Source organism: Talpa occidentalis, unplaced genomic scaffold, assembly GCF_014898055.3.
Source record: "Talpa occidentalis isolate TD23 unplaced genomic scaffold, MPIMG_talOcc4v2.1 talOcc4.10, whole genome shotgun sequence".
NCBI classification, from domain to species: Eukaryota; Metazoa; Chordata; class Mammalia; order Eulipotyphla; family Talpidae; genus Talpa; species Talpa occidentalis.
In genome coordinates, this window is record NW_023600993.1 from 16,975,830 (window position 1) to 16,984,943 (window position 9,114).

At 36.1% G+C, this 9,114-nt stretch overlaps 1 protein-coding gene across 1 annotated transcript in view; it reads right to left on the reverse strand.

The window, feature by feature from the left end:
- Nucleotides 1-8,519, reverse strand: part of ZNF385D (zinc finger protein 385D) — an 860,299-nt gene extending 851,780 nt beyond the window's left edge. Inside the window, exon 1 of the mRNA XM_054691913.1 lies at nucleotides 8,341-8,519. The gene's annotated coding sequence lies outside the window, so the exon portion shown is untranslated. The remainder of the gene's footprint in view (nucleotides 1-8,340) is intronic.
- Between the last annotated feature and the right edge of the window lie 595 nt (nucleotides 8,520-9,114).

Sequence of the window (9,114 nt, forward strand, 5' to 3'; positions counted from 1 at the left end):
CCCTTTTATTATCGAAACAAAAAAAATCAAATATTTGGGAATAAATCTAACAAAAGAGGTAAAGGACCTATACAAAGAAAACTATAAAACACTGTTAAAAGAAATAGAAGAAGACACAAAGAAATGGAAAGACATCCCCTGCTCATGGATTGGAAGAATAAACATTATTAAAATGGCCATCCTACCAAAAGCAATATACAGATTCAATGCTATTCCAATCAAAATCTCAATGGCATTCTTCAAAGAAATAGAACAATTATTGATGAAATTCATATGGAATCACCAAAAACCCCGAATAGCCAAAGCTCTACTGAAAAAAAAGAAGGAAATGGAGGCATCACACTCCCAGACTTCAAACTATACTACAAAAGCCATAATCATCAAAACTGCATGGTATTGGAACAAGAACAGACATACAGACCAATGGAATCGAATAGAAAATCCAGAAATAAACCCACAGATTTATGGTCAACTAATCTTTGACAAAGGAGCAAAGACTATGCATTGGAGCAAAGAAAGTTTGTTCAAAAGTGGTGCTGGGAAAACTGGGTCGCTACATGCAAAAGAATGAAGCTTGACCACTACCTCACACCATACACAAAAATCAACTCAAAATGGATTAAAGAACTAGACATAAGACCTGAAACCATAAAATACATAGAAGGAAATATAGGCGAAACACTACGGGATTTGCACATCAAAGACATCTTTACAGACACATCACCAAAGCAGTGATAGTGAAGAGAAAGATAAACAGCTGGGACTACATCAAATTAAGAGCTTCTGCACAGCAAAAGAGACAATAACAAAAACAAAGAGAAACCCCACCAACTGGGAGAACATTTTGCACCAACACTAATGATAAAGGACTGATCACAAAAATCTGCAAAGAGCTGATGAGACTCAGCAACAACAAAGAAAATAATCCAGTCAAAAAATGGGCAGAAGAGCTAAAAAGAAACTTCTCTGAAGAGGAAATGCAAATGGCCAACAGACATATGAAAAAATGTTCAACATCACTTGTAATCAGGGAAATGCAAATCAAAACTACCATGAGATACCATCTCACACCAGTGAGAATGGCACATATTAAAAAAACTAGCAACAACAAATGTTGGCGAGGATGTGGAGAAAAAGGAACTCTTGTGCACTGTTGGTGGAGTGCAAACTGGTCCAACCACTATGGAGAGCTGTGTGGAGATTTCTGGACCTACTAAACATAGAGCTTCCATATGATCCAGCAATTCCACTCCTAGGTATTTACCCAAAGGACACAGAAACATCAATTCCAAAGAGCACCTGCACTCCTATGTTTATAGCAGCACTGTTTACAATAGCTAAGCTTTGGAAACAACCCAAATGCCCAAAAATAGATGACTGGATCAAGAAGATGTGGTACATATATGCCATGGAATATTACTCAGCATTCAAAAAAGATAAACACATGCAATTTGCAGCAACATGGATGGCACTGGAAGGGATCATGCTCAGCGAAATAAGCAAAAAGAAAAAGAAAAATACCGGATGGTCTCACTCATAGCAGGAATCTAGAAAACTTAAATAAGGGACCAGGAAAATGAATATAAGAAAGTGAAAATCAAAATCAACAAAAAACTATGAACCAGAGACACTTTTTTGGGGGTGGGGGGCGGGAGGGAAGGATTGGGGTCAGAATGGGGTGTTTGCAATTGTATGGGGGAATATAAAAATAAAATTTAATATTTAAAAAAAAAATAAATAAATAAACAGAACATTGAACAAAGTTGCTAACAATAGCTCTCAGGAAAAAGTGAGCACACTGATTTCAACACTTTGCCATAGGATTTCTTTCCTTAACACTCTTTCAGGTCATTATCCCTCCACCTACATGCCCTTTACAAGAATACCACTCAGGTACTGAGTTGTCCAGCTTCCTGAAAATGTAGGGGAGTAGGTTTTCAAGTCCCAATTACCACCCCACCTGATTCACATTTATCTAGGCTTGCCTAGATACTGTACACTTCTGACAGAGGTGAAAGAGAAAAATAATCTCATGGAACGCAAAATTATCTGATCAAAATGGAAAGTGACTATATTCAAATTGGTATGATTCCTTTACACAAAAGGATTCAACTCATTGAAAGGCCAGGGTATATACAACTTAAATTCTTTGCCAATACAAATCAAAGAGGGCCTCCCTGGTGGCGCAAGGGGTTAAGCACTGCACTGTGAAGCAATCCGCAGCCTCTGCAGCACAAGTTTGATCCAAGGCAGGCCAGGGAGCAACCCACATGGTGCAGACCTCTCCTGTCTCTCCTGCTGCTCCCTTCAGCAGTGTATTTCTTCAGTCTGCCTGTTCTGTTCCCCACTCTATCTCAGGTGAATCCTCTCACCCTCTGCATCTCTGGCCTGTACCCCAGCTCTTTCATGCATAAATAAATCTTTAAAAAAATACAAATCAAAGAAATGACAAAAATTCATGCTTTATTTTTTTGTTTTCAATCATACTTTGATTTGTAAAAGCTCCAAGTGATGTATACAACCTGTCCTAGGCCAGGGAAAGGTCAGGAGAAAAAGTCATGTGAGGGCAACAATTAAGGACTCCTCAAGAAGTCATCAGAATATCCTGAAAATGCAAACCTCCAGTGACCTCCAAATGCACTTCCTTAGCAAAGGGTACATTTACAAAAGGTTTTACACATTTCAGGCAGCAGCCCAATATCTAATGATTTAACCACTGTTTCTACAATATGTATACAGGGCAGATGAAGCCATGGAAATATTATTCAGCCTGTGTTGTTCTTCCACAACAGTAAAACTGAAGAGAAATCATCACAGAGGCAACTGGCAGAGTGCATAAGACACCATGTTGCCTGTCTTGAGATGTTTCAGGGTTCTGACCAGCCATGTGGTCCTCAGCCCTGTGAAATGTTAACAGAACCCACAAAAAAGAAGATAATATGGGTTACCATATTCATGGGTCCTCATTTAGAAGTAATCTATTTCATTGACTTCCGTCTGGCTTCTCCCCCTTCCACATTAACTTCATTCCCAAGAAATGAAATTTCTATTACAACCACCTTGGCCAAAACCAACATCATCCCTCACCTGAACTAGTACAGTAGATTCCTAAGCAACTTCCTTGCTTCAATCTTATCTCTGCAGATAAGGCATAAAGTTATTTTTGAGAATGAGGTAAAAGTCACATAACATAAAACTAACCATTTTAAAGTATACAACTCAGTGGCATTTAGTATAGACATACATTGCATAATTATAAATTCTGAGACATTTTCCTCACTCCAAAGTGAACTCTGCACCATTAGCAGTGACTGCATATTTTCCCTCCTCCCAGGCCCTGATGATCCCTAGTCTGCTTTTTGTCCCTATGGGTTTATGTACCCTTATGTATTTCACATAACTGAATCATAAAATGTTACATATTGTATCTGGCTTCTTTCACTTAGCACTATCAAGATTCATCCATGTAGAACGTTCACTGTGAGACATTTAACTCATTCCTATGACTGAATAATATTCCATTATCTGTATTAACCACATTTGAATTTATCTGAATAACCACATTTTGGTTACTCATTCTTCAGTTGATGGACATTTGGGTTATTTCCACCATTAATAATATGAATAGATTATAGTCAAATGTGAAAATGCATTTGAATATTTGTTCTCAATTCTTTTGGGTCTATGCTTATGAATAGAATTGTTAGGTCATATGATTTAACTTCACAAAGTCAAATAATACATTAGCTGCTTCATTATATATTCCCACCAACCATCTATTCAGGCCCCATTCCTCTCTATTCTCACCAACAAGTGTTTCCATTGTTTTTAATATCACCAGAAAGATATTTTTATAGCTGTAACTATAACCACTGTAACCAGTGGGGTAACTTCCCTCCACTGGTTCCCCAGCATTTAGAACAAAGTTCAGAATCCTTACCATGCCTCCAAGGTCCCAACTGATAGAGGATGGGCTTTGGTTTTTATGAAGTACAGTTTCCTTAACTTGGATCTGAATGTATTGGAATGACCATTTTAGGCCTCTGTGATTTGTTCTCATCATTAATATAAAATTATTATGTAAAAACATTGCATAGCCTCTTGATCATAATGCAGTTCCTAAATTCTAGGATCCAAGCAATTGTAAAATGTATTATCAATACTACAGAACATTTTTGGAAATAACACTAAAATTGATCGTGTCATTTAAAGTGAATTTTTAATATGTGAAAATTAAGTGCAAATTAAAATCAAATTAATATATTAATGAAAGGTATCCTATGGAGTCCAGAGAAGCTATTTTTTTTTTGTTCAAATACAAACCTTAAGGAACATATCCAGTAGGCTGAATAAGTATGTCATGGATGTGTGTTCACAGGAGCGACTCTTTAATGGTCTCCTGAAAACTTTTGATGGACTAGTTCACTTCTTCCTGCTCCTAGATAAGAGAAAGGCCAATTCTCTCAGAATTCTGTAGCTGAAAATTCCAGCTCTAGCATATTGTAATCCAGACCTGTAGATGGTAATGTCTCTGGTGCTTGAACTAGCCCTCGCTAAGGGTTGGTTTCTTGCAGAAATATTGCCCTCATCACTGCTTCTAAAACCATGAGAATAAAAATAATGGGAAAGAGAGGAGAAACCAGGTAAGTTCTCACCAACTGGCCATGTTTTAAGCTAACAGCACATTCCCTGAGTCAGGAAGATGTTTTAAGTTGATTCTTTGGCTAAGTGATTTTGTGCCTTCCTTAGAAATTTCCCAAAAGAGCAATCAATGTGTTGTTCTTTCTCAAGTCCCAAGAGATCAATCTCCCTGCTGCTCCTGCTTAGTCTGTTGATTTTTAGTATTCACCACACACCTCTTTGGTGAGTTTGCAGAACTACCAAGACATATTTTTGGCCAAATTTTAAATAAATGACTCCAGACTACATTCTCCATGTGGTCATCTTCAGACCCACAGATTAAACCCATTCACCCTCTTCCCTAGGGAAACTCTGGAAGCACAGATCAATCTAAACTCAACCACAACTCCACTGCAAATCTGCTAATGATGGTACACCAGTTCGCTGTGCCTTTTGCTATAGGAATCCCATCTCAAAATCTCCAAGGTCCTGATGAAGTGCTTTTCAGTAAACAAGCTTCCAAGCCCCTGACAATGTCAAGAGCAGGAATCACTGCACAGCTTCTATCAAATAAATCCTTTCCATCAAATTTGAAAAAAAAAATTTCTATCTAAATCTTGTTATCACCTTTTTGGGATTAAGGTATCTGAGAGCTTTGAAACCTCTTCTTAATTCTTTCTTTTGAAAATCTGCGTCTTGATTTTGAAATTCACATTATAAATTATGATCTGTGATACCTGATTACTGAGCTGAAATATTACTGTAGTATTCTTAAATATTTTCACTGGGGCAATTTTTGCTTTCTTTTAATTTTAATTAATCAGCAACAAAACTCACTATTTCCTTGACATTCTGCTGCAAGGAAAAATAATCCCTGAAGAAAAGAGATAAATACAGCTCATAAGTCAACACAACTTATGATTTAAAAATAAGAGTTTGGGAAATCACATAGGTCCAGTCTCTGAGGAATCACTCATTTGAAATGTTGCACTAGAGCATATAACATATTCATTCAGGTTTTTTTAGATCAAACCCAAGTTTTGGAGAAAGTTTCCTTCCTCCCACTATTTAGGTACTGAGGCTATACAAGAGAGAAGAAATATCTTTTGAAAGATAAATTGTACTTAGCAGTAGAGCCAATGACAAACATTTTAAGAAGATGTGTAACAATTGATCTGCCAGAGCTTCTATGTCCATTTGATATGAAAATTAAAGAACTGAGTACAAGGGAAATACATAAGTAATTACTGATATTATTTGCCTAAGTACTTGACCCATACAATAGCTATGGGAATTGAATGAATTCAGTTTAGTTGGTATCAGAAACTTACATAGTCTTAAATCAAGATGGGGTAGAGTATGGCACAGTAACTAAAAACCCCAAAATCTAATTGACTTAAACTGAACAAATATTATTTTCTTGCTTATATGTCCATTGGGATCCAACAGGAAGGCTCTGATCACAGTGATAACTCAGGAGTAATTCAAGCTGATGGAACAAACACTATCTCCAATGTTGTCAACTGTTGTCATGTTCCAAAGAGAAAAAGCTCCCAAGGGTCCCACTTCAGAAATTATATCTTTCACCCAGCAGTCATACACCATTTATTCTCCATGATTTATTGTCCAGGGGAAGTCACATAGTGCCATCAACAACAAGTAAGCCTGGAAAAATAAACCTACTGTGTGCTTAAGAGTAAGGAAGCCAAAAATATTTATTATGGACATTAAGGATAACCACATTGCCAAAAGGCTCTGTCCACTGGCTTCCACAGTTATATACTACCAATTTAGCCACAGTATCAAAAAACCCAAGGTTTCCTGGTATATCTTCCTTAAAAAGCAAAGTCACATATGATTATCCAAGTGACTATCCCTGTGTCAAGTGTCTATCCTGTCTAGACTGACCTCACTCATGTGGCTTTTTCCTCAAAAGATGTTCTGTTAATCACATGGATTTATCTCTCATCACAAGATTGGGTACATGACCCAGGCTGGCCAATCAGAGCTCCATGTTACAGACCACAGTAATTCAATGCGAGATAATGATAGGAACAAGCCAGAATAATCAAACTCATTTTCAGGACTTTCCTGACTCTAACCTTCTGAGAAGCTCTGTTGTTTCTCTGGTATCACTAGTTATAAAGACAATATAAGTCTTGAAAGAATGGCAACAGTTTTTGACACACATAAAGAAAGCCTGTATGAACCTGCAACCAACCAAGCAAAACAATGAACTTGCAAGGTTAAAAAAAAGAGAACTTGGAAAATTTAAAAATGCAACCTTGATGACATGAAGTCCATATATTCAGTTATAGCTAAAGTGAACTCTACATTTGTTCCTTTCATAAGTGACCCATTTACATCTTCCCTGCTTTGCCTTGAAAACAAAAACAGAAGTGTTCCTTCCTGTTTTTAGTGGAGGAAGAAACATTTCTGTGATTTATGTAAATCCATATCCAAATGTACTCCTTAGAAATAACTGAAGCATTATTTTGAACATCACCATGAGGTTACTGGCTTTATAAAGATATTCCAAATTACTAGAAACAAATTTCTGGTCACTTTTTCATAATTATTTCTGATAACAAAACCCTTACTAATGGAAGTAGTGCTTTTGCTTTGTTCAGAAATTCTAGCTTTTGTGTAACATAAACCTATAAGCCAGAAAAATATTTTCTCCTAGAGAGATCCCACTAGAACTTAATTTATTCCCCAGACACCAGCATACTTCTGAAACTTTTACTTTTAGACACAGGGCCAAATGATGCACAACACTCTGAGCATCTTACAATATTGCTATCTAAGTTTTGTAGACCTTAGTCAATAAAACAATCATCTTCTTACACCCCTGATTTATGCTTGAAGACATGAATCAATTCTAGTTGATCACCAGTAATATAATGTGCAACTAAATTATAAATATGCACTCAAAGGAGTCTTCAATTACAGTGTAATTTTTACTTTCTCTCCCTTTTCTCTTTAAATGTTAGATCCAGTAATTAGTGACTTTCTGAAGACTAGCACCAGAGTCATTAAAATGGGGATTTGTTCTTAGCATAATCTCTAAGAATGCCCACTCTGAATCAGATTACCTAAATTTAATTGTACATCTACCAGTTGTAAATTATGACTTTGTGCAAATTATTATGCTTTTCTATGCCCATGTATTTTCTCTTCTTTGAAATTGGAGTAACTATAGCTTACTCATAGATGTTTGTGTCAAATAAACTAATCTATTAGAAGATATAGAACAATGTATGACATATAGGCAATCAATGTGTTTGTTATTTATTATAATTCTCATTATTATACATTTAGGGAGTCTCCACCTTTCCAAGGCCTGATCTCTAAAAATCCCAAAAATGATTTCTAAGTTTTATATTTCTTTAAAAATCTTCCCACTAAAATCATGTGAATCACAACAAAGTTTATATGGAATTTCAAAGGAATAATGTAAACAATCCTGAAAAGGAACAAAGCTCTTCAACAAACCTCAAAAAGGAAAACCTGAAAGAAATTCCTTCCCAAACACCTCATAAGAAACTGCCAGAAAACTTAACATCCCGAGAAAAAAAGAAAATGACACATTCCATAAAATGAGCAATTCAGGTGACTGAAAATTACTCAACAAAAAGCAGAAAGCAGAGAAAAGTTTCATTACTTTTTCACTTTTGTTATGAATTACTACAAACTTAGAAAAACAACACAATGTTTTACCTTCTAGTTTTGTAGTCAGAAATCTCACTGGGGCGAATTCCAGTGTCTGTAGGGCTGCATTCCCTTCTGAAAGCTCTCAGGGAAGACCTGCTTCCTTGCCTTTTCCAGCTTCTAAACACTGCCCACATTCCTCATTTGTAGTACTTTCCTCCATTTTCAAAGCCAGCAAGATTACACCTCCCTGACTGTTTATCAACAGTCCTGTCTCCCTCTGAACCACAGCTAGAAAGGATTCAGGTGATCAAATTGAACCCACCTGGATAAAACAGACTCCTCTCTGCATCTCAGTTAAGTCACAAACTTGCAAATAAAGTAAGCTATCCAAACTCCATGCATTGGAGCTTGAAAATGTTAAGCAGCTAGCTGTTTGCTTTTCACAATAGAATACCAGTTTAAAAGTTCTGGAATTAAAGAACTGTCAACCCAGAATTCTACCTCCAACAAAAAACATCCTTCAGGGATAATTCAAGAAAAAGAAAAAGAAATAAACACAAGACATATTGGAAAAAATTAAAATAATATTTATAGATGACAGGATTTTATACATAGAAAACTCTCAAGAAAGCTACGAAAAGATCTTATAACTGAGTTTTCATGGGATTAAAAGGCTGATCTATAAAAATCAATCATATCTGCATAGATTATCAAAGAATATTTTAAACTGATATTTAAAGTGTAAACTACAATACTTACAGAAAATGAGAAATATATTTGGATATTTACCAAACTATGTGCATGATCTATATGCTTAAAAAACATTTAAGAAGAGGGGGC